Source organism: Capricornis sumatraensis, chromosome 16 (assembly GCF_032405125.1).
Source record: "Capricornis sumatraensis isolate serow.1 chromosome 16, serow.2, whole genome shotgun sequence".
NCBI lineage: Eukaryota > Metazoa > Chordata > Mammalia > Artiodactyla > Bovidae > Capricornis > Capricornis sumatraensis.
The window spans coordinates 40,584,438-40,610,110 of NC_091084.1; the positions used below are offsets into that span (position 1 = coordinate 40,584,438).

General features: G+C 40.0%; 1 protein-coding gene across 1 annotated transcript in view; it reads right to left on the bottom strand.

The window, feature by feature from the left end:
- SPON1 (spondin 1) overlaps positions 1–25,673 on the bottom strand; it is a 310,921-nt gene that overhangs the window by 220,691 nt on the left and 64,557 nt on the right. The window lies entirely within an intron of this gene.

Sequence of the window (25,673 nt, forward strand, 5' to 3'; positions counted from 1 at the left end):
CCAGGACTTGCCTATCCCTCTCATAAAACCACAGAATATTAGACCTGGAAGGATCTTTTGGGGGAAATCATCTAAGTCCAGTGGGTCTTAAGTGCCAACCTCAACTGATTCTCCAGTAGCCTGGAGAATCCCAGGGATGGGGGAGCTTGATGGGCTGCTGTTTCTGGGGTCACACAGAATCGGACATGACTGAAGTGACTTAGCAGCAGCAGCAGCAGGCTGTATCATGAGTAGTGTTAATATTAAGAGATAACATTTACTGAGTGCTTAGTATAGGCTAGGCACTAAGCTGAGTACTTTATATGAATTATTCATTAAATTTTCAAATACAATTTAGTGAGACTATACCCATATTGTATTTATTTTACTTAAAAACATTTTTAAAAATTCCTCTTCTTTAGGAAAGCAGTTAAAAATTGTCATATTATATATTTTCATCACTGTTATCCAGTGGTGAAACAAAGACATTTTATTTATCTCAATATTCTTTTTATTCTTCTCTCATTTCTCTTCCATATTTACTACTCACTCATAAGAATTTGGAGAAGGCGATGGCACCCCACTCCAGTACTCTTGCCTGGAAAATCCCGTGGACGGAGAAGCCTGGTGGGCTGCAGTCCATGGGGTCTAGACACGACTGAGCAACTTCACTTTCACTTTTCACTTTCATGCATTGGAGAAGGAAATGGCAACCCACTCCAGTGTTCTTGCCTGGAGAATCCCAGGGACGGGGGAGCCTGGTGGACTACCGTCTCTGGGGTCGCACAGAGTCATACACAACTGAAGCGACTTAGCAGCAGCAGCATGAGAATTTAATATATGTTCTTTTGAATATATATATACATATTCAGTTCAGTTCAGTCGCTCAGTCATGTCCGACTCTTTGCAACCCCATGAATTGCAGCATGCAGGGCCTCCTGTCCATCACCAACTTCCAGGGTTCACCCAAACCCATGTCCATCGAGTCAGTGATGCCATCCAGCCATCTCATCCTCTGTCATCCCCTTCTCCTCCTGCCCCCAATCCCTCCCAGCATCAGAGTCTTTTCCAATGAGTCAACTCTTCACATGAGGTGGCCAAAGTACTGGAGTTTCAGCTTCAGCATCAGTCCTTCCAGTGAACACCCAGAACTGATCTCCTTTAGAATGGACTGAATGGATCTCCTTGCAGTCCAAGGGACTCTCAAGAGTCTTATCCAACACCACAGTTCAAAAGCATCAATTCTTCGGCGCTCAGCCTTCTTCACAGTCCAACTCTCACATCCATACATGACCACTGGAAAAACCATAGCCTTGACTAGATGGACCTTTGTTGGCAAAGTAATGTCTCTGCTTTTGAATATACTATCTAGGTTGGTCATAACTTTCCTTCCAAAGGAGTAAGTGTCTTTTAATTTCATGGCTGCAATCACCATCTGCAGTCATTTTGGAGCCCCCCAAAATAAAGTCTGACACTGTTTCCACTGTTTCCCCATCTATTTCCCATGAAGTGATGGGACCAGATGCCTTGATCTTAGTTTTCTGAAAGTTGAGCTTTAAGCCAACTTTTTCACTCTCCTCTTTCACTTTCATCAAGAGGCTTTTTAGTTTCTCTTCACTTTCAGCCATAAGTGTGATGTTATCTGCATATCTGAGGTTATTGATATTTCTCCCAGCAATCTTGATTCCAGCTTATGCTTCTTCCAGCCCAGCGTTTCTCATGATGTACTCTATGTATAAGTTGTGTATATATAATTTACTTAAAATTACATAGGGTTGTTTTGTATTTTAATATTTCTGTCACATAATCTTTTTTCCCCCAAACTTTTTATTTTGTATTATATTACAGCCAATTAACAAGCAATGTTGTGATAGTTTCAGGTGAACAGCAAAGGGAAGGGACTCAACCACACATAAACAGATATCCATTTTCCCCCAAACTCCCCTCCCATCCAGGCTGCCACATAACGTTGAGCAGAGTTCCATGTGCCATACAGTTCACTTAATCTTATTATGTCAGTTTTACTATATGTGAATATAACACTGATACTGCCTGCTGCCTAGTACTCCACTGAAAGCATAGACCACATTTTACTTACCATTATCCCACTGAGGGGCACTGAGCTGACTTCCAGCTCTTTTCCTCCACAAACATTACTATAATGCAAATCCTCAAGTTGCTCTGCCTTCGAACCTACATGAGAGTTTCTCAGTAATATAAACCATGTAGTGGAACTGTTGGTTTGAGGTTGTGGGTCTAGTCATATTAATTTTACAAGTGGTACCAGATTGTTCTGCAAAATGGGTATACCTATTTATTTTACAAGCTATGCACACCTGTTCCCATTTCCCCCTATCCTCACTAGTATGTGTGTTTACTGGATTTTCTAATTGTTTCCAATCTGATATAAAATAGTAGCATGTTTTCATTTAATACTAGCTGGTTTGAGCATTGCTTGAAGGAGATCAGCCCTGGGATTTCTTTGGAAGGAATGATGCTAAAGCTGAAACTCCAGTACTTTGGCCACCTCATGCGAAGAGCTGACTCATTGGAAAAGACTCTGATGCTGGGAGGGATTAGGGGCAGGAGGAGAAGGGGACGATCGAGGATGAGATGGCTGGATGGCATCACTGACTCTATGGACATGAGTCTGAGTGAACTCTGGGAGTTGGTGATGGACAGGGAGGCCTGGTGTGCTGCGATTCATGGGGTCGCCAAGAGTCGGACACGACTGAGCGACTGAACTGAACTGAACTTATAAATTTATCAGTGTTCTTCTGGGAATTGCCAGCTCAGAATCTTTACCAATGGATTTTTCTCTTTTTGTCAGTTCGTAGGACTTTCTCTATATGAATTGCTCGTTGTTGACAAACATCTTTGTGTCACCCAGATGTTTATCCTATATTTGGAATTCTTTAATAACTTTTATCTAGTCAAATTTATCAATTCTTTTCCTATGGCTTACACTTTTTTGGTCTTGCCTAAAAAACTGAGATCAGAAGACATTCTCTAGTATTTTCTTTCATAAGCTTTATAACTTCATTTTCACACAGGTCTTCAATCCATTTAGAATTTGCTTTTTAATATCATGGTGTAGAGATCCAAATCTATTTTCTCCATACTGTGAGTTACTTTTTAAAAAGTTATTTAATTTTTTAGAGCAGTTTTAAGTTCACTGCAAAAGTACAGGGAGTTCCCATATACCCCATTCCCATACGTGCCTAACTTTCCTCATTATCAACATCGGCCACCAGAGTGGCACATTTGTCACAACTAATAAACCTACATAAACCTACACTGATATATCATCACTCAAAGTCCATAGTTTACATTAGTGCTCACTCTTGGTTTTGTATATTCTATGGGTTTTGACAGATGTATAATAATATAAATAATAATAATAATGTATAATAATACTACAATACCTTGTAGTATTGCATTGATTAATTTCACTGCCTTAGAAGTCCTCTGTGCTCTGCCTGTTCCTCCCTTCCTTTCCCCATTCCCTGGCAACTATTAAACTTTTGTTGTAATTTTTATTAGTTTCAGGATGTTTTTTGTTGATCTTTCAGATTTTGTTTGTAGACAGTCATGTTATCTGCAAACAAAGACAGTTTTATTTCTTCCTTTCAAATCTGTATCTTTCATTTCTTTATCTGTTACATTAGCTAGGATATCCAGTATGATGTTGAAAAGTAACGGTGAGGGGAGACATCCTTGCCTTGTTCTTGACCTTTGCAGCAAAGTCTCAAGTTTCTTACCAATAAATATGATATTAGGCATGTAATTTGTATGCTCTTTATTACATTAAGGACCTTTATCTCTATTCATATTTTGCTGAGAGTTTTTATCATGAATGGGTGTTAGATTTTGTTCAGTGTTTTTCCTGTGTATATTGATGTGATCATGTGATTTTTCTTTTGCCTGTTGATGTGATAGATTATATTACTTGATTTTTCAAGTGTTGAACCAGCCTTGTATGACTGGGATAAATCCCACTTGGTTATGGTGTCTATTCTTTTCACATACTGTTGCACTTGATTTCCTAATATTTCATTGAGGAATTTTGCATCTTTGTACATGAGAGATAGAGGTTTGCAGGTTTCCTTTTTCTGCAATGTCTGCCCACTTTTGGTATTAGGGTGGTGCTGGCCTCAGAGAATGAGTTAGGAAGTAGAAAATTGGTATAATTTCTTCCTTAAATGTTTGTGGAATTCATCAGTGAACCTGTCTCAGTCTTGTGCTTTCTGTTCTGGAAGGATTTTATTATTGATTCAATTTCTTAAAAATTTTTTTTCTATTTTCTATATTTTTCTATTTCTTATTTTGTGAGTTTTGGCAAATTGTGTCTTTCAAGGAATAGGTCCATTTCATCTAGGTCATCAAAATTGTGAACATTCATAGAACACCTTTATTATTCTTTTAGTGGCCATGGGATCTGTAGTGATGCCCCTTCTTTCATTTCTAATATTAGTAATTTGTGTCTTCCCTGGTTTTTGTTCAGTTAGCCTGTCTAAAGGCTTATCAATCTTACTGATCTTTTCAAGAGCCAGCTTTTTGGTTTTGTTGATTTTCTCTGATTTTTTTTCAATTTCATTGATTTCTGCTTTAATTTTTTTATTTTTTCCTCCTTATTTTATATATTTTTATTTTCTTTCTTTAGTTTCCTAAAGTGGAAGCTTAGATTATTGATTTAAAGTTTTTCTGCTTTTCTACAGAGAAGGCAATGGCACCCCACTCCAGTACTCTTACCTGGAAAATTCCACGGATGGAGGAGCCTGGTAGGCTCTGGTCCATGGGGTCGCTAAAAGTCGGACATGACTGAGTGACTTCACCTTCACTTTTCACTTTCACTTTTCACTTTCATGCACTGGAGAAGGAAATGGCAACCCACTCCTGTGTTCTTGCCTGGAGAATCCCAGGGATGGGGGAGCCTGGTGGGCTGACGTCTATCGCGTTGCACAGAGCTGGACACGACTGAAGTGACTTAGCAGCAGCAGCTGCTTTTCTAATATGTACATTCAGTGATACAAATTTCTCTTAAGTGCTGCTTTCATTGCATTGTACAGATTTTAAGTTGTATTACCATTTTCATTTAGTTCACAATATTTTAAAATTTCTTCTGAAATTTCTTCTTTGACCCATGTGTCCATTAAAAATGTGTGGTTTAATCTCCAAGTATTTGGGGGTTTCACAGTTATCTTTCTGTTACCGATGTCTAGTTAATTCTATTGTGGTTTGAGAGCAGATACTGTACAATTTTTATCCTTTTAAAATTTGCCAAAGTGTGTCTTATGACCCAAAATGTGATCCATCTTGTTGAATGTTCCATGTGAGATTGAGAACAATATGTAATCTGCTGTTATTGAATAAAGGAGTCTATAGATGTCAATTAGATCCCAGTTGACTGATGGCACTGTTTAGCTGAACTATGTCCTTACTGATTTTCTGTCTGCTACATCTGTCCATTTCGGACAGAGGGGGATCAACATCTACAGCTGTGACAGTGAATTTATCTATTTCTGTAATATTTGCAGTTCTATCAGTTTTTAGCTCACATATTTTGACACACTATCATTAGGTGCAAACATATGAAGGATTATTACATCTTCTTGGAGTACTGACCCCTTTACCATTATATAATGCCCCTCTTTATTCCTGATAACTTTCCTTGCTTTGAAGTCCACTCCACTTGAAATTAATATAGCTATTCCTGTTTTCTTTTGATTCGTGTTCGCACTGTGTATCTGTCTTATCATTCTGCTTTTAATCTATAAGTCTTTATAAGTCTTTAAGATATAAGTGGGTTTCTTACATACAATGTACAATGGTCTTGGTTTTTAAATAGTTTTTAATTTTATTTTAATTGAAATACAACTGACATATTAGTTTCAGATGTACAAAGTAATGATATGACATTGGTATATATGGCAAAAAAATCACCACATGAGCCTAATTAACATCAGTCACCATCCACAGTTATAAAATTTTTTCTTGTGATAAGAAATTTTAAGATTTACTCTCTTAACAACGTTTGAATATGCAACACAGTACTATTAACTGGAGTCATAAGAGTCTTGATTTTGATCCACTGACAATCTTTTAATTCATATATTCAGACCACTAATGGTTCACGTGACTATTGATATAGGCAGATTAATATTTGTCGTATTTGTTGCTTTGTTTTTTGTTCCTATTTGTCTTCCACATTTCTGGTTTTAACTGAGAATTTTATATAATTCTATCTTTTCTTTCTTAGCATATAAGTTATACTTCTTTTTTTTTCTTTTAAAAATGGTTGTTCTGGAATTTTCAGTAGACGTTTACAACTAATCCAAGTTTACTTTCAAATATCACTATACTGCTTCAAAGATATTACAAGTACCCTGTAATAACAAAATACTCCTAATTCCTTCCTTCTTTCCCTTATATCATTGCTTCCAATCATTTCACTTACACATAAACATATATAAGAACATAGAGACATAAACATATATAATTAAATACATCATTGCTATTATTTTGAATAATTATCTATTAGATCAATTAAGAAAAATAAAAAAATATTTTACCTTCATTTATTCCTTCTTTAATGCTCTTCCTTTCTTTATAAAGATCTGAGTTCCTGACCTATGTTATTTTTCTTCTCTCTAAAGAATTTTAAACTTTCTTGCAAGATGGGGCTATTGGTGACAAATTCCCCTGGTTTTCTTTTTTTTTTTTTTGTCTGAAGAAGAATCTTTTTCACTTTTGAAGAATAATTTCACAGGGTATTGAGTTCTGAATTGGTGGCTTTTTTCTCAACACATTGAATATTTCACCCCACTCTTTTTTTATTTGCATGGTTTCTGAGAAGTGGGACATAATTGTTATCTCTGTTCCTCTGTAGGTAAGGTGTTTTTTCCTTCTGGTTTCTTTCAATACTTTTTTATCTTTAATTTTCTATAGTTTGAAATGATATGTTTGGATATAGTTATTTTTTGGCATTTATTGTTCTTGGTATTCTCTGAGCTTCCTGGATCTCTGGTTTTGTGTCTGATACTAATTTGAGGGAATTCTCAGTCATTAATGTCTCAAATATTTTTTCTGTCCTTTCTTCTCCTGGTATTCCTATTATGCATATGTTATGCCTTTTGTAGTTTTCTCATAGTATTTGTATTGGGTTAGCCAGAAAGTTTGTTTGCCATTTCAGCTCACCTTGCAGATAAGGCTGAGTTAACATTTTGGCCAGCCTAATATATTCTGCTCTGTTTTTTCAGTCTTTGTTCTCTTTTTTTTTTTTTAATTTTATTACTTTTTGTTGCTATATCCTCAAGCTCACAGATTCCTCAGCTGTGTCCAGTCTACTAGTAAGTCCATCAAAGGCATTTTTTATTTCTGTTATAAAATTTTTGATGTCTACCATTTCTTCTTGGTTTTCCTTAGGATTTTCATCTCTGCTTACGTTACCTGTCTGTTTCTGCATGCTGTCCACTTTATCCATTAGAGCCCTTAGCATATTAATCATTGTTGTTTCAAATTCCTAATCTGATAATTCCAACATCCCTGCTGTGTCCCATTCTGATGCATTCTCTATCTCTTCAAAAGTGTTTTTTTTGTTTGTTTGTTTGCCTTTTAATATTTTATTGCAAGGTGCACATGATGTACTGGGTAAAAGGAACTGAAGTGAGTAGGCTTTTAGCAACACATAGACACACCTTGCAGAGAAGGCAGTGGCAACCCACTCCAGTACTCTTGCCTGGAAAATCCCATGGACGGAGAAGCCTGATAGGCTGCAGTCCATGGGATTGCTAAGAGTCGGACACGACTGAGCGACTTCACTTTCACTTTTCACTTTCCTGCATTGGAGAAGGAAATGGCAACCCACTCCAGTGTTCTTGCCTGGAGAATCCCAGGGATGGGGGAGCCTGGTGGGCCCTGTCTATGGGGTCACACAGAGTCGGACACGATTGAAGTGACTTAGCAGCAGTAGCACCAGCAGACACACCTTGTGTTTTTTTTTTAAAAATTGGAGGATAATTGCTTTACAATATTGTGGTAGACTCTGCCATACATCAATGTAAATCAGACATAATTATATATATCCCTTCCCTCTTGGCTCTCCCCTCACCATAAGATAAACCTTGCTTTATTGTGGCTCTACTTTATTGCATTTCACAGACACTGCATTTTGTATAAGTTGAGGGTTTGTGGCAACACTGCATTGTCAGATGATGGTTATCATTTTTTAGAAGTACTTTTAAATTAAAGGCAAGTCTTTTTTAGACATAATGCTATTGCACACTTAATAGACTATAGTATAATGTAAACATAACTTTTATATGCCCTGAGAAACCAATAATTTCATGTGATTAGATTTATTGCAATCTCTGTTGCAGTGGTCTGGTACTGAACCAATAATATCTTTGAAGGATGCTTGTATTAAGGTGTCTGTTGGGGAGAGGGAGTGTTCTACAGTCTCATAATTAGGTCTCACTCTTTTGGTGACTTGTACCCCTAGACTGGGAATTTCACATGTGCTTCTCAGCTTCCCCCCACTGCTTAGGTGGGACTGGATGGCTGGAGGGGGCTGGAGTTGTATATTTTCCTTCCCCCAGATAGGCTCTGGTAAAATATCTTCTGAGAGCAAGGACTTGTTAAGAAGAACATAATGCTCTGGTGTATTTAAAAATAGTTCCTTTTCTCCTCCCTTTGCCAGAAGCATGAAGAGATTTTTCTCTGATATTCACTTTACGCACTTACTAGAGCTCCTGTAGGTGAATCCCATAAAAGTTATTCCCCCTCTCCACCAATGACTAGGTATCTCTGGAGTTTCTAACTCTCAGACTTGTCTATATTGGGCCTCAAGCAATTCATCCGTTATAGTTCAGGCTTTCCTACTTGACAGGTGCAGGTTTCTGCTCTGGGAGGTTGTGATTCTCCACATCCTCCGTCTACCTCTCCAATTCGAGGGCAGCAGTTTTCCCTGTGACCGCACTTCTCTCATGGATCTATAAAGAATTCATGATTTTTCTGTTTAATCAGCATTTTATTTGTTAGGATGGAGCTGCTGCTGCTGCTAAGTTGCTTCAGTCGTGTACGACTCTGTGTGACCCCAGAGACAGCAGCCCACCAGGCTCCACCATCCCTGGGATTCTCCAGGCAAGAACGCTGGAGTGGGGTGCCAATGCCATCTCCAATGCATGAAAGTGGAAAGTGAAAGTGAAATTGCTCAGTCGTGTCCGACTCCTAGCGACCTCATGGACTGCAGCCTACCAGGCCCTCTGTCCATGGGATTTTCCAGGCAAGAGTACTGGAGTGGGTTGCCATTGTCTTCTCCAGTGACTTCTAAAGTCCTTACATGTGGGCCTAGAAGCTGAAAGTCCATACTGTAAGCTACTTTTAACACCACTTAACCCATCTTTTCTCCACTTTGTGATGCCACTTTGTCATAAAGAGTGACCATGAAATTTATTGTCCAAACAAGGGTGAAAAAGTTTGTTATTGATAATTATGTTGTGACAGCTGCCAAAAGTGGAACTTTCCCAGGCAAATGGGGCATATGTTCAACTTAAAAATATACCAGGTTCCTAAATACTGACATTATTATTGAGCGGTCTACTCTGGTTCCTCTTCCCCAAAGCATTGTAATATATTTTAATATCCTCATTCCTTGTTCTTCATTATCAACACTGTGTAATCTCTTTGTACATCTTTATTTCTTCATAAATGGCATAAATACACTAAAAACTCCTTTGCTTCTCTGTCATTTTATCTTCCTGATGTGATAAAACCCCAGCCACTCATGCCTGTGCAGTTCAGTGCTCCTGGACAAAGTCATGTAATGACACCACTTGTCTCCTATTTTAATCTGCCTCCTAGCCTCAGGTCTGCCCTGCTACACTGCTGTATATATCTGGTAAACCATTTCCTTTCCACTGACAACAACAATGATTTCAAATCTCCACTCTCTCCAAATCTCTTCTTTCACCCTTATTGTATTAGCTTGCCTCTTACTCGATAGGAAAACGGAAGTCATAAGATTTAAAGTCCTTCGCTTTCCCTTCTGTATCCACCCTGTCCTCCTTCATTCTTGCTGTAACAGAGGAACCTTACTTCTCTTTCATCTCTGCTCTCATCCATCTTCCTAACTCTAACAATATTACCCCATTTCTCTCCTCCAGATTCAACTTTCGCCCCAGCTGAATCATTCCCATTAATTTTGTAAGCACATTTGAGTCTTTCCTGTTGAAAAATCAAGATACCTTCACTTAACTCTTTCTCTGTCTCCAGATATGGTATTTTCTCTTCTCTCCATCACAATCAAGTAAATTGAATGAATTGGCTATACCTCCAGTCTTTACCTCCTATTCATTCTCATCCTAGTCTGAGGTGTTTGGGGGGAACCTCACACTACTAACACAGCTCTAGCTAAGGCCATCAGTGGTTTCTGCAGTGCTTCACCAACTAGACCTACATAGACCTTCTTGACTCTCCTTCCTTGGTTTCTCTGTCGGCTCCCCCTTGCCCTCTCCCCACCTCCACTTTCCTATTCACTGTCTCTACTTTCTTTGGCTGCTGATCCTCCTCTACTGACCTTTAAGCTTGAAATTACTCAAAGCTCAGTCCTAAGCCCTCTCCTATTCTGACTTTAGCCCTCCTCTGCAGGTGATCTCATTCAACTCATAGCATTGCTACCTAAGCGGGGGTGATTCACATGTTTATATTTCCAGTCTTAGCCACTTCTCTGAGCTCAAGTATGTATCGCCAAACTTCTATCTCCTACTTGTACTACCTCTTGGTTAAAACATACCTCAAATCCACCTTGGCGACAACTAATTTATCTTCCCTCTAACCTGGTCCTGCTCCAAGCGTGCAAGTCAGAAACGCAGGGTGTCACCCTTGGCTCTTCCCTCTGTCTCACCCTTCATATCCAAATGCTGTCCATGTTATCTTCCAAATGTCTCTTGAACTCCTACCACCATCCCCATTACTACCATAGACTACTATCCTTACTACTTCAGACTAAGTTACATCATTTTAAACCTGAACTAGGAAAAAAAAAAAAAAATGGGGCTTCCCTGGTGGCTCAGATGGTAAAGCGTCTGCCTGCAATGTGAGAGACCGGGTTCGATCCCTGGGTTGGGAAGATCCCCTGGAGAAGGAAACGGCAACCCACTCAGTACTCTTGCCTGGAAAATTACATGGACTGAGGAGCCTGGTAGGCTACAGTCCATGGGGTTGCAAAGAGTCGGACACGACTGAGCGACTTCACTTTCACTTTCAATAGAAAATTATCCTAACTGGTCTCCATACATCTTCTCTTGCCTTTCTTCAATTTGTTTTCTGTACTATAAGCCAGAGTGACCTTTTAAAAACACAATCATCTTCCTCCTTACAACAATTCAACAGCTTTTCATTGTTTCCAGAATCAAGACTGAAATCCTTAAGAGTCAAGTCCCTGCCTTCCCACCTCTCCAGCCTCATGCTGTGCCATCTCCCTGCTCGCTTTCTGCACTTGGCTATTCTCATCTTGTGATTTCTCTTGCAAAAGCCTGGTCAATTACTTTGCCCTTCTTTCCTTTCTTCCTCCTTCCCTTCATCCCTTTATCTCAGCTCACTCATCCATCTCAATGAAAAATCTTCCCTGTCCTCTTTCATGGTGGCAATTTCTCTTCTTATGTATTCTCATATATCATCCCTCTCCCTTCAGACACTTCAGCACTTCTAATTTTGATAGTATTTGTCTGAGTTCTTAACTAACATCTGCTTCTCTAATAATCTGTAAGCTACATGAGGGAAGGCATTATATCTCTTGCTTTTTATTTTTGTCTGCTTCCTCAGCACTTAGCACCATGCCTGATACGTAAGAGGTGTGCACTGAAGAACCAGGTACTCTGCCTCTTCCCTTTAATTGTGGGATGGCTCTACATCCTGGCTGCAGTATCTGCCTTTTCCCTGGATATCCTTCTGACTTTAGATTTTGTTTTTCTAGATGATTACTAATAGCCTTGATAATATTAATAGTTTGCATTTGTGACCACTTTCTACTAGCTAAGGACTTTACATATATGACTTCCATTGTCTTCCAATAATTAAGCACTATTAATCAAGATTGCTGGGAGAAATAGCAATAACCTCAGATATGCAAATGACACAACTCTTATGGTAGAAAGTGAAGAGAAACTTCACTTTCACAGGATAATAGTCTATGGTAGTAATGGGGATGGTGGTAGGAGTTCAAGAGACATTTGGAAGATAACATGGACAGCATTTGGATATGAAGGGTGAGACAGAGGGAAGAGCCAAGGGTGACACCCTGCGTTTCTGACTTGCACGCTTGGAGCAGGACCAGGTTAGAGGGAAGATAAATTAGTTGTTGCCAAGGTGGATTTGAGGTATGTTTTAACCAAAGAATTGATGCTTTTGAACTGTGGTGTTGGAGAAGACTCCTGAGAGTCCCTTGGACTGCAAGGAGATCCAACCAATCAATCCTAAGGGAAGTCTGTTCTGAATATTCATTGAAAGTACTGATGCTGAAGCTCGAGTACTTTGGCCACCTGATGCAAAGAGCTGACTCATTAGAAAAGACTCTGATGCTGGGAAAGATTGAAGGCAGGAGGAGAAGGGGGCAACAGAGGATGAGATGGTTGGATGGCATCACTGACTTGATGGACATGAGTTTGAACAAGCTTCAGAGGTTGGTGATGGACAGGGAAGACTGGCGTGATGCAGTCCATGGGGTTGTAAAGAGTCAGACACGACTAAGTGACTGGACTGACTGAAGCCTATTCTTGAGGAAACTACTGTCATGCACATGGGTTAAATAACCTGTTCAGATCCCACAGTAGTGGGCCAGGGTTTGCCCTCAGCCACATCTGCTCTAATGCCTTTGCTCTTTTCGCTACACCGCTGATAGGTTCTTCCTAATAGTGTCATGTGAAGTAAGGATTTCTCTCTAGCCAAGCTGGGTCTTGTGGAACCACCCATACTGGACCAACCCACAATAACTAGATACCCCACTCCAACACATACACATAAGCACTTGGTAAATGTAATTCTCCTTCTTATTTTCTTAAAGGGCATTTAGATTCCCTTCTGCAGCTTTGTTGGTGTAAGTGTAGATTTCCCACATTGAGATTGTCTTGGAATTGCACACATGATCTCCCCGAGACCCCTTTTACTGTTGGTTACAGAGGAATTTTCCAGGTACTTTTAACCTTAAATCTTTAAACTTCTTGAGAGGGTTCTGGGTGACTATATTGGGAAAGCCAAAGGGAACTAAAATTTAATTAGTACCTACTATGTGCCAGGTACTTAACATGGTCACATCTTTGAATCCTTGATGGGAATAACTATTCACATAGATAAGGAAATAAAAGTCAGAGTGATCTGGTCTGGATTCTGATGCAGGGATGTCTGAAACTAAAGCCTGTACCTCTGAAAAGATCCCAGTGGGGGATAAGACTCAGATCCTTGGCCCAGAACTGAAACAAAGAAGAATGTTTGCCAAGCCATGGAAGCCACCTTAGGCAAATACGATGGTTTATCTACAGCTTCAGTTGCCAGATGGTAGTTGAGATTATTGAGATTGAACAGAAGGGGTTATTTCCTTCAATTCAGAGGATGCTCCCAAAGATGTTTGTTTTTCAGAAAATATCAGCTTTATCCAACAAACTTTGGGCCTATCAGAATTTATTCTTATCCCTTTTCCCACTTCCCAAACATCTCCTCATTTGTCCTGGACTAGAGAAGACCCACTTTGTTAGCCACCAACTAAAAGAAAGTCACTTAAAAAGGATTCAACACTTGTTTCGGTCTGTGTCTTCTTTTCTGAGTACTTGAGACAAGAAAATGAAAGCCTATTCTAATGGGTGGCTGTGTCTGATAGTAGTATTATAGGTGGTTCTTGCTTCTGTTCTATGCTTTTTGTAGTTTCTACATTTTCTGAAATGGTGATATATTGCTTTAAATGAAGAGGTGTCTAATTTTAAAGGGACTTCATTACAACATTCAATGGGTAAAGTTTCCTTTAAAAAAAAAAAAGTAAGCTAAAATAAATCTTCCCCGGTAAAGTTAAAGTTTAAAGTTACTTGGGAGAGATTTGTAAGTAAGGTAGGCTGCTTGACGCCCTGTAAGAAGAGAGAGAAATTGGGAGACCTGCAACTGGTCCTCAGCCAATTAGGTGAGGCAGCCAGGTAAGGTAGACCCAAATTTAGCCAGGTGAACAAGGTTTAATATCCAGAATATTGGGCAACCTATCATTAAGGAAAAATGGTTGGGTGTTTTGTCATTAACAGGCATTTTCAAATATTAGGAACTTTTTATGCTATCTCATTAGCATGACTTTTTAAGGCTTCCAAAACTTTCCATCAATTACAATCCTGAATCACCTACCATAACCATTTTGAAACCTATATCATGAGTACCTTTACCCTCATCCTATTTATGGCCTCAATTTCTTTTCAGACTCTCATGCACAATACTTCTTTCCTAATTTTGGCTCCCCTCTCAACTCTGACCTGGATTCTCTCTCCTGATACATTGTCTCATCCTTTCTGTCTGACAGATGTAATTGTCAGGAGACCAACCTGTATACTATCAAGGTCCTGGATACAAGTCACAAGCTTTCTAAAAAGTGGGTGGACCATGGCAGTGGAACATCCAGGAGAATACTATTCAGAAGTCCCTGTAGTTGGCATCTTGGACATTTGTCTTCCAAAAGCAGAACCCTAGTCAAAGAAATCAGAACTAGTGGTCAGGATCAGGGGTTCAGTTCCCACATGAGAGTCACAGATAAGTCAGATAACTGGAACAGGAACCTGGAATGCCATCCACCACAGGAAAGTGGTTCCACGAGCATGGCTTGGAGAGGAGTTGGCAGGAGAGGTTAGATTTCGGCATTGGGATAAGAAGGGACTTCTGCCTGGTGGGGTTGGAGCTGATATGAAATGTAAGAAAATAACTCAAGAGCCCAATGGTCAATGCAGGGCACCATGACCAAGGATACCTATCAGGAACTAAGATGAGGAAAGTGGTTGCTTAAGCAGCTGTCCTCAGGTCCTTATTGATCTAGGGAGTGGGTGGTCTGAGTCTGAAGGAAAGTGCAACAGTACATCTAAATACAAATTGTTGAGCCAGAGAGGGTAAGGGACATTGACAGTTAGGGACCAGGTTAGAGAGTGAGAGAATATACATCCTATTGCATCCTCTCATACATATTTCTTCTCTAGAGATTTGTGGGAAGTAGCAGGTTCTCTGTATATAGCTAGGTGTTTCCCTAACACCTTAGCCTGATTGTATTAACACAGGAGAAAGACACTCTGAAGAGGGGAAGCAAGAATACAGGCATACCTTGGAGATACTGTGGGCTCAGGGTCAGATCTCTTTAATAAAGTGAACATTGCAGTAAAGTGAGTCACACGAATATTTTGGTTTGGTACATAAAGGCTGTATATCGTCACTCTGCTTATTTAACTTATATGCAGAGTACATCGTGTGAAATGCTGAGCTGGATGAGGCACAAGCTGGAATCAAGATTGCCAGGAGAAATATCAATAACCTCAGATATGCAGAAAGTGAAGAGGAACTAAAGAGCCTCTTGAGGAAGCTGAAAGAGAGTGAAACAGCTGCCTTAAAACTCAACATTCAAAAAATTAAGATCATGGCCTCCAGTCCCATCACTTCATGGCAAATAGATGGGGGAACAACGGAAACAGTGACAGGCTTTATTTTCTTGGGCTCCAAAATCACTGCAGATGGTAACTGCAGCCATGAAATTAAAAGACATTTGCTCCTTGGAAGAAAAACTGTAACAAATCTAGACAGCATATTAAAAAGCAGAGACATTACTTTGCCAACAAAGGTCTGTCTAGTCAAAGCTCTGTTTTTTCCAGTAGTCATGTACAGTTGTGAGAGCCGGACAATAAAAATGGCTGAATACTTAAGAACTGATGCTTTCGAATTGTAGTGTTGGAAAAGACTCTTTAGAGTCCCTTGGACAGCAAGGAGACCAAATCAGTCAATTCTAAAGGAAATCAACCCTGAATATTCATTGGAAGGTCCGATGCTGAAGCTGAAGCTCCAATACTTGGCCACCTGATGCAAAGAGCCAACTCACTGGAAAAGACTCCAATGCTAGGAAAGGCTGAAGGCAGGAGGAGAAGGGTATGACAGAGTGTGAGATGGTTGGATGGCATCACGGACTTAATGGCCATGAATTTGAGCAAACTCTGGGAGATGGTGAAGGACAAGAAACCTTGGCGTATTGTAGTCCATGGGGTCTCAAAGAATCGGACATTACTGAGTGACTGAGCAACAAATAAAAATTATATTTACAGTGAAAAAATGCTCAACATCACTGATTATTAGAAAAATGCAAATCAAAACTACAGCAAGGTACCACCTCACACCAATTAGAATGGCCATCATCAAAAAATGTACGAATAATAAATGCTGGAGAGGGTGTGGAGAAAAGAGAACCCTACTGCATTGTTTGGGAATGTAAACTGGTGCAGGCAGTATGGAGAACAGTATGAAGTTTCCTTAAAAAACTAAAAATAGAGAAACCGTAAAATCCAGCAATCTTACTTCTGGGAATATACTCAGAAAAGACAAAAACTCTTACTTCAAAAAGATACCACACCCCATTGTTTACAAAAGCCAAGGCATGGAAGCGACCTAAAGTGAAGAGGAACTAAAGAGCCTCTTGAGGAAGCTCCATTCCATCAAGAGATGAATGGATAAAGAAGATGAAACACACACGCACACCCTGGAATGTACTCAGTCATAAAAAGAATGAAGTAATGCCATTTGCAGCAACATGGACGGACCTAGAGATCATCGTACTAAGTGAAGCAAGTCAGACAAAGTAAGACAAATATCATATGATATTACTTCTATGTGGAATCTAAAAAAATAATACAAATGAGCTTATTTACAAAACAGAAATATACTCAAAGACTTAGAAAACAAACTTAAGGTTACCAAAGTGGAGGGGAGGGAGGGATAAATTAGGAACTTGGGGTTAACATATACAGAATACTATAATAAAATAGGTAACCAACAGTGACCTACTATATAGCACATGACATACAATATCATGTAATAATCTATAAGGGAAAAGAATCTGAAGAACAGATGTGTATATAACTGCATCACTTTGCTGTACACCTGCAACTAACATAACATTGTAAATCAAATATACTTCAATAAAAAATTAAATTAAAAAATTTAAAGGTTAAAATTTAAAGAAGAAAAAGTTATGTTTACAGTATACTATAATCTATTAAGTGTGCAACAGCATCATATAAAAACCCACAATCTTCATATTTATTAATAATACTTTATTGCTAAAAAATTCTAACCATGTGCACACTGCTATATTTAAAATGGATAACCAACAAGGACTTACTGTATAGCACATGGAATTCTGCTCAATGTTGTATGGCAGCCCTGGATGGGAGGGGAATTTGGCAGAGAATGGATACATTATATATATGGCTGAATTCCTTCACTGTTCACCTGAAACTATTACAACATTTTTAATCGGCTATACCCCAATACAAAATAAAAAGTCTTAAAAAACGCTAACCATCATCTGAGTCTTTAGCAAGTCATAATCTTTTTGCAATAGTAACATCAAAGATCAATGATCACAGATCACTACAACGAATACAATAATAATGAAAATTTTGAAATATTTCAAGAATTACCAAAATGTGACATAGAGACATGAAGTGAGCATATATTGCTATAAAAATGGTACTAATAGACTGGCTTGACCCAGGGTTGCTGCAAAACCTCAATTTGTAAAATATACAATGCCTGCTAAGTATAGTAAGGCAAAGTGTGGTAAAATGAGGTATGACTATACTTGTTTACTATAGGACAATCAGAAAATGCAAAGAAGCAAAAATTATGAAATAAATAATATTCACAATTCAACTACTCCCAAGATAGTTATTACTATTTGATGTTTATCTTTTCTGACTATATATATACACACACAAACATACATGAAATCCTAAAAAAAATACCAGAATTACACAACACTGTCTTTTTCACTCAACAACACGTCATGAACGTCTTTCCTTTCTACTCAGTATGTAACTCAACACAGTCCTCTATGGCTGCAGAAGGCCCCATAGTAAGGATAGCACACAGTTTACCTAACAAACGTCAGAGTGTTGAACATTTTATTGTTTACAATTTGGGGTTATTGCAATTATCTCTTCCAGCTAAATTTCACACCTTTAATTTTCTGAAATTAATGCCCATTATTGTTATTGAAACTGCTCAGGAAGGGACTTTGAAACACTCAATAAGATTTGGGAGAGCACCCAAAGAAAATAACCCCAGTCATTAAATCACGCCTTTCCACTTTCCCATGTATATTTTCTCCAGCTGAAAGTCATGGAATGAAAGATATAGTTGCTTTGTCTTTTATGGAAGAGCTTTCAAGACAGATTTTTAAAAATTAAACAAAGATTTTACCTTTAAGGCTCTATAGAGTTCATTATAGAAAAGTGTACAAAGATAGAAAAGTAAAGGGGAAAAAATCCCCCACTGCCTCAATAATTTTGGATTGTTTCCTTCTAGAGTTTCCTTTGTATATGCTTTGAAATTTATACATAGTTGTAATCATAATTTGTGTATAATGTTATCTTATTTTTCTTGTTTGTCCTAGAAGCCTTCACATTTTTCTGGGGTTTTATAAGTTCATCAGAAACATCATTTGAACATCAGTGTTGCTGTAAAGATTTAGGACCAAATCTGTCTTCCTTCCTTACAAAGACTGTCACCTCCCAGTTCCTCCCAGTTGTTAGAATCCCTTTCTGGTCTAGCATCTCTTCCAACAGATTATTTTTCATTGTATTAACTTTATTTTTTTTACCCTTTCAGCTTTATGTTTTCTTTCCCAGGGCATGTCCTCCACCTCCCAGACCAGAGAAGCACGTGAGAAGCTGAGGGAGGAGCAGAGGGGAGGTGGCCATGAGCGTCACAGGCAGCCCCTCTGACGTTGCTCTGGGTACACAGCCTTCAATCCACAGAGGTCAAGTTCCAAGAGCTGATGGATGTTTGCTCCTCATGAAAAACAGATGAATTCTGCATGCTGCCTGGGTGGTTTCACATACTGGGAGTGAATACAGCAGGCCAAGCTTGGGAGCAGGGCTAGACCAGGGCACGTGGGCAACCTGAGCAAGCTAATAACCTGGCCCCCCTCCAAACAATATTCTCTAAATATCTGGCCAACATTCATCCAGGGGAGAGGATGGGTGCTGTGTAGCGGGAGAGGACAGGGAAGAATGCTGGTTCAGCACCCACCCACTCGCAGCTTGGCTCTCAGCCCTGAACACACCTTACCCAGGAGCTAAGAGGCCTGGAAGGCAGCCGAGACACCACCTCTTGCCACTTTAGAGCACCTGGGAGTTTTGCCCCCATCGGTGAAAGGCCTGGGAGAGCCAGACAGCCTCCCTACTAGGGGTGTGACTCTGGCAAATTCCTTAACCTTTCTTAAGGGGTCTTCTCATCTGTGAAGTGGGGAATAATAACAATACCTTCTTCAATGGGCTGGAAGGGTTTAAATGAATTATTACATATAAAGCAGTTAGAGAAGTTCCTGGCACAAAGCTATCGCTGTTTGTTATAATCACAGAGTATTATTTATAATAATAAAATCATTATCATCATCATTCTTATTTCATGCTTGTTCTCAATAATTCTCGTAAAGACCATTTTCTCTATCTCATTACATTTCCAGTGACGTTTCAGTGCTTCTTACAAACTGGTATCCTGGCACCAGCCCAGCTGGCTGGCACCTAAATCCAACTTGGCTTGGGAGCCTAGAGTTCAATGGACAGGCTGCAGTGGAACTGGTGTGTGTGTGAGTGTGTGTGTGTGTATGTGTGTGTGTGTGTGTGTGTGTGTGTGTGTGTGTGTGTGTGTGTGTGTGTGTGTGTGTGTGTGAGTCTTTTTCAACCACAGTGTATCCCTTGGTTGAAAAAGAGTCTCATCTTCCATGTGAGGATTGGGAGATGCTGAGAAAGGTTAAGATGGATTTAACCTTTCTGGTCATCAACTAGGTGTAGATAATCCTCAGTAAGAAAATATATATGTCCTTTAGAAAATCCAGGAAGAGAAGAATTCTCCTTTGAAACAGGTGAATTATGTCTCAAGGGATCCTGAGAGAAATGGTGGGGTAGTGGGGGAGTATGATGTGTGGGCTCTGGAGCCGTGCAGACCTGGATCAGATTTTTGTCTTAGTCACTGAATGACCCTGAACAGAGTAACTAACTTTTCTGTACCTCAGCGTCCTTGTCTGTGAAATGGGTATATCATGCTGATGAAGGAAGATACTCTCTATATACTGCCTAGCAGGGTGCCTGGAACAGTTTATTGTTATTTAATTGCTAATTTGTGTCTGACTCTGTGACCCCATGAATTATAGCCTACAAGACTCCTCTGTCTACAGGATTTCCCAGGCAAGAATACTGGAGTGTTGCCATTTCCTTCTCCAGATCTTCCCATCCCTGAGATCAAACCCATGTCTCCTGCACTGTCAGGCAGGTTCTTTACCATCTGAGCCACCAGGGAAGCCACCTAGAACAGTCAGGTGCCCCATAACTGTGACTTCTGAGTTCTTAAAGTGACACCCAGGAAATGAACCCTGAAAGTGCCCTCAGTGTTCACAGCCTAGCAGGTGGGTGATGCACATGTGTGAATAACTTAGAATATTGTCATCTGCAGAATGTATCAATAAAATCCAGGGCATCCCAGAATGCAGTCATGGCAATAGTATCTATTATTTACCCAGTCCCCAGTCCATCCTGCATGTTCTTGCTAACTTCTTATCCATTATTTCACATAATCATCCCAATAATCTTGTAAAGCATGAATTATCCCCATTTTACAAATTCAGAAACTGGGACTGGGAAGCAGGAGCTTGGGCTCATGTCCCCCTTGACTCTAAACCTATAGTCCCTATAACCATTGGACCTAACTCACTTCCCTCATCTTTCACTTAGGGAGATGGTGTCAGTTTCAATTTGATGCTAGAAAATCACTCTGATAAATAGGTTTAAACCCATAGAACCATATAGTTGGGGAACATTATACTAGGTAGTCTAATGTCTAGGAAATAAATCAGCTTTTTAAGTTTTATATCGCAATACCATTGAAATGTTTAATAATTATTGCCAGAGAATGGTATAATGCAGTACTAAAGATGAGTAATTGAAAAACCCATCAAGGCAGATGAGGCATCTTCTCACTGAATTGCTCTTCGATACTTTACATAATTATTTCATTCAGATTTATGATCAGCTCAGCAGCTCTCTCTGCTGCTTGGCTCTCTTGGCAGCTAGGCCTATTGTGCTGAGAACGTCCGGGATGGACAGAATGTCTCCTGAACACTAATGGGGCTTTCAACGGCTTGACTTCACTTAGGAAAGGACAAAGTTAGGAGGGAAAATTGTTTCCTGTGGCCCCTCCGTGTCCCAGTCACTGTGCTGGGGTTTATGTGTATTACCCATGCTGGCTCATTGCAAATCTGTACCAGACCTGAGAGGGGACTATGTTTTCCAGCTCACAGAAGAAACCGAGGCTCGGGGAAATAGTGTCACTTAATCAGATTTGCCAGATTCATAGTGAACTCATACCAGGCAGTCTGGCAGCAAGCCAGTGACCTTTCCACTATACCACCAGCCTTCAGGAAGACCCTGTGTGCCCAGAGAAGGCTTAGTTTTTGAAAGAGAATTCTAGTAACATCAAATGCAGAAGAAAAAAAAAAAAAACACACTAATCCCAGCCTGATTTTATTTGCAGCTCTGGCTCCTTAAACATCTGAGTTGATCCTCCACTCTCACCCCTCCCCCTCCTCGTTCCCTGATTCTCACAATGTCAGCACCTCCAGGCAGACAGGGATCCAGACCAGTCTCCATCAGGGCCAGCGTTTCCCATGGATTCAGCCTCCCCACCCTGCTCAGATCATCCAAGACTGGGGGCTTTATCAGAGGCACAAGCTTATCAGCCTACATTTCCTGAGAGCCCACAGAGTAGGAATTCTTGGCAAGCACAGTTCACTGGTGAATGTGGACAGATGGCTGGCTGGATGAGACAGGAACCTTTGTTTCTGGTCTCACCCATATGTCAAAGTGGCTCCAAATGAGGTAAAACGGGGAAGGAGGAAGGAATGAAAGGATGGGGCTATCTAACAAGCAGGAAAATAATAATATGATTTTTTCTAATGTTGCATTTAGAAGGCTTTAAATAGAAAAAGAGGACGCTCTGATTCTGCCCAACCCTATCATAGGACAATGGCTTTTCTGGCAGATGACTGAGTTTTCTCCATAGTGCCCCAGTTTCTTCCCTGCATGTGCTCATGATAAGTTACTTCAGTCATGTCTGACTCTTTGCGACCCTGTGGAGTGTAGCCTGCCAGACTCCTCTGTCTGTGGGATTCTCCAGGCAGGAATACTGGAGTAGGTTGCCATGCCCTCCTCCAGAGAATCTTTCTGACCCAGGGATGGAGACTGTATCTCTTACATATCCTGCATTGGCAGGCAGGTTCTTTACCACTAGCATCACCTGGAAAACCCTGATGCTTAGCGGTCCCCTGCTTAAGTCAACAGAGCACAGGATCCAAGCTATAATCCCCTCCCCACTCCCCCACCTCAAGGATGAGGTAAGGTTCCACTGAGGGTTATTTCAGGAGAGGATTTTACAGATTCTTGAACATTTTCAATTTCCAGGATATAGAAGCATGTCAATTTTTCCTCCCCTTTTAGCAGGAAAATGGCAGAAACGGTGCATGAACTTAAATCTTACTGAATATGGTACATGTCTGTGACCTCAGGGAAATGTCAAACTTTAAACTCTATCTTAACACTAACAGTCTCTCTCAAAGAAGAGGATTTATGGTAACTCTAAGTGGTTATTTATCAAACACATCCATTGTGGTTCTCAGTTGGGGGAGTACTGAGCTTTCTTGAAACAAATCAAGTATCTGAGGAGGATGCCTTTCGTCTTCGTGTTCCGAAAGGTGGAGGATTGTGGAGAATACACTGATCAAATCATGCAGACAAGGGTGCAAGACATCCCCCCTCCACCACTGCTGTAGTGAGGCAATGCAGGAAGGCAGCAAGAGGCCGGCTAGTACTAGCCTGAGAAGAGATTCGAACAGTTCACTAGCTGTTGGGTGACAGGAAGGAGTTCTTCCAGATAACTATTAAAAGCCGAAGAATTGACTGTTGTCCTTCAGCACAGTGTACTGTAGGATAAAGAACATTAATGGGAAGGAAGTGGGGCTGGGAAGAACAAAGGGAGAGACTGAAAGAAGCAAAGGAACCCTGGACTGAGTCCTGGCCACAGACTGTGTTAGCGTGTCAGTTTGTTAGCACTTTGACCTTCACAGTGATTCTCTGACAGCCCCTGGCTTTCTTAGACACTGTTCCTTCCTCTCATTGCTAAACTAGCTTCTACTTGGTGGTCTCACTCTATATGTCACTCCCTCTGGGAAACCTTCCTGACAACCTCTGTTCAGTTCAGTTCAGTCGCTCAGTCGTGTCTGACTCTTTGCGACCGCATGGACTGCAGCATGCCAGGCTTCCCTGACCATCACCAACTCCTGGAGCTTACTCAAACTCATGTCCATTGAGTCGGTGATGCCATCCGACCATCTCATCCTCTGTCGTCCCCTTCTCGTCCCACCTTCAATCTTTCCCAGGATCAGGGTCTTTTCCAATGAGTCAATTCTTCGCATCAGGTGGCCGAAGTATTGGTGCTTCAGTTTCAGCATCAGTCCTTCCAATGCATATTCAGGACTGATTTCCTTTAGGATTGACTGGTTGGATCTCCTTGCAGTCCAAGGGACTCTCAAGAGTCTTCTCCAGAACCACAGTTCAAAAGCATCAGTTCTTCCGCACTCAGCTTTCTTTACAGTCCAACTCTCACATCCAAACATGACTACTGGAAAAACCATAGCTTTGATTAGATGGACCTTTGTTAGCAAAGTAATGTTTCTGCTTTTTAATATGCTGTCTGGATTGGTCATAGCTTTTCTTCCAAGGAGCATGCGTCTTTTAATTTCATGGCTGCAATTACCATCTGCAGTGATTTTGGAGCCCCCCAAAATAAAGTCTGTAACTGTTTCCATTGTTTCCCCATCTATTTGCCATGAAGTGATGAGACCAGATGCCATGATCTTAGTTTTCTGAATGTTGAGTTTTAAGCCTACATTAGTCCTACATTAGTTTATCTGCACAGTCATTTAGGGGGAAAAAAATGTAAGACAAGAATGAAAGCATATTTTAACTGGTATTTTGAGCTTCAAAATAGTAATATAGTTCCTTCCACTCAGGAGCTCCCTTGTGAGGAAAAGTGATGTGAGTGTTTGACGTTGTCATAGATCCAGGATTCAGACTCACCCCTGCAGACCTAGATCCTGCAAGTTTCTACCCTACTTCAGTGACCCACCATCATGTTGTAGCTCTAGTTTTTAAGGAACCTCCATACTGTTCTCCAGAGTGACTATACCAATTTACATTTCCACCAAGATGGGAATGTAAAAAGGAGGGTTCTTTTTTCTCCACAACCTCTCCAGCATTTATTATTTGTAGGTTTTTGACAATGGTCATTCTGACTGGTAACAATACAGTGTAGTTTTAATTTGTATTTCTTTAATAATTACTGATGTTGAAAGATTCTACTATATATCACAGGGAACTATATTCAATATCTTGTGATAACCCATAATGAAAAAGAATATAAATATATATGTATAATTGAGTCACTTTGCTATACAGCAGAGATTAAAAACATAAATTCAATAATTTTTTTTAAAAATTACTATAAAAAATGTAATAAAGAATTCACCACTGCTTTCCTTAGAGAAACTCACAATTAACCCAAAAGATTTCTGAATTGGAAAAACCTCTGAGGCTTCAGACAGCTCTCTCCCATCCCCATTTTCTCTGAATGTCCACTACAATGCTCTCCTCCTTGCTCTCTGTCTATAAACTTCCTTTTTATAACACCAAGATTGAGCACCTGCAGAAGGCAACAATAATTCTAAAGGTCTATTGAAAATCTCTATGATTATTATGGCCATTTTGGAAAAAAAAAAACACACACACAATTTTTTTTTCCCCCAAATTCTGAACTTAGGGAACAGAAGTCCTTCCATAGGAGCTTGCATTTCTCTCCCTGTGACTTTCAGATGTAAATGTTCCACTTGGTCTTCTCCAAAATTATAAAACACTTTAGCAACCTGAATAGATGATTTATTATCCCAACTGTTATTTATAAACTAATGAGTTTTGCAACCCAGTTGGAAAATGGGCAGAAGATCTAAATATACGTTTATCCAAAGAATACATACAGATGGCCAAGAGGCACATGAAAAGATGCTCAATATCACTAATTCTTAGAGAAATGCAAATCAAAACTACAGTGAGGTACCACCTCACACCAGTCAGAATAGAAAGAAAGAAAGTGATAGTCACTCAGTCGTGTCTGACTCTTTGCAATCCCATGGACTAACTGTAGCCCACCAGGTTCCTCTGTCCATGAGATTTTCTAGGCAAGAATGCTGGAGTGGGTTGCGATTTCCTCCTCCAGGGGATCGACATGACCCAGAGATCGAACCTGCATCTCCTGTGTCTCTTGCATTGCAGATGGACTCTTTACTACTGAGCCACCAGGGAAGCCCCTTCAGT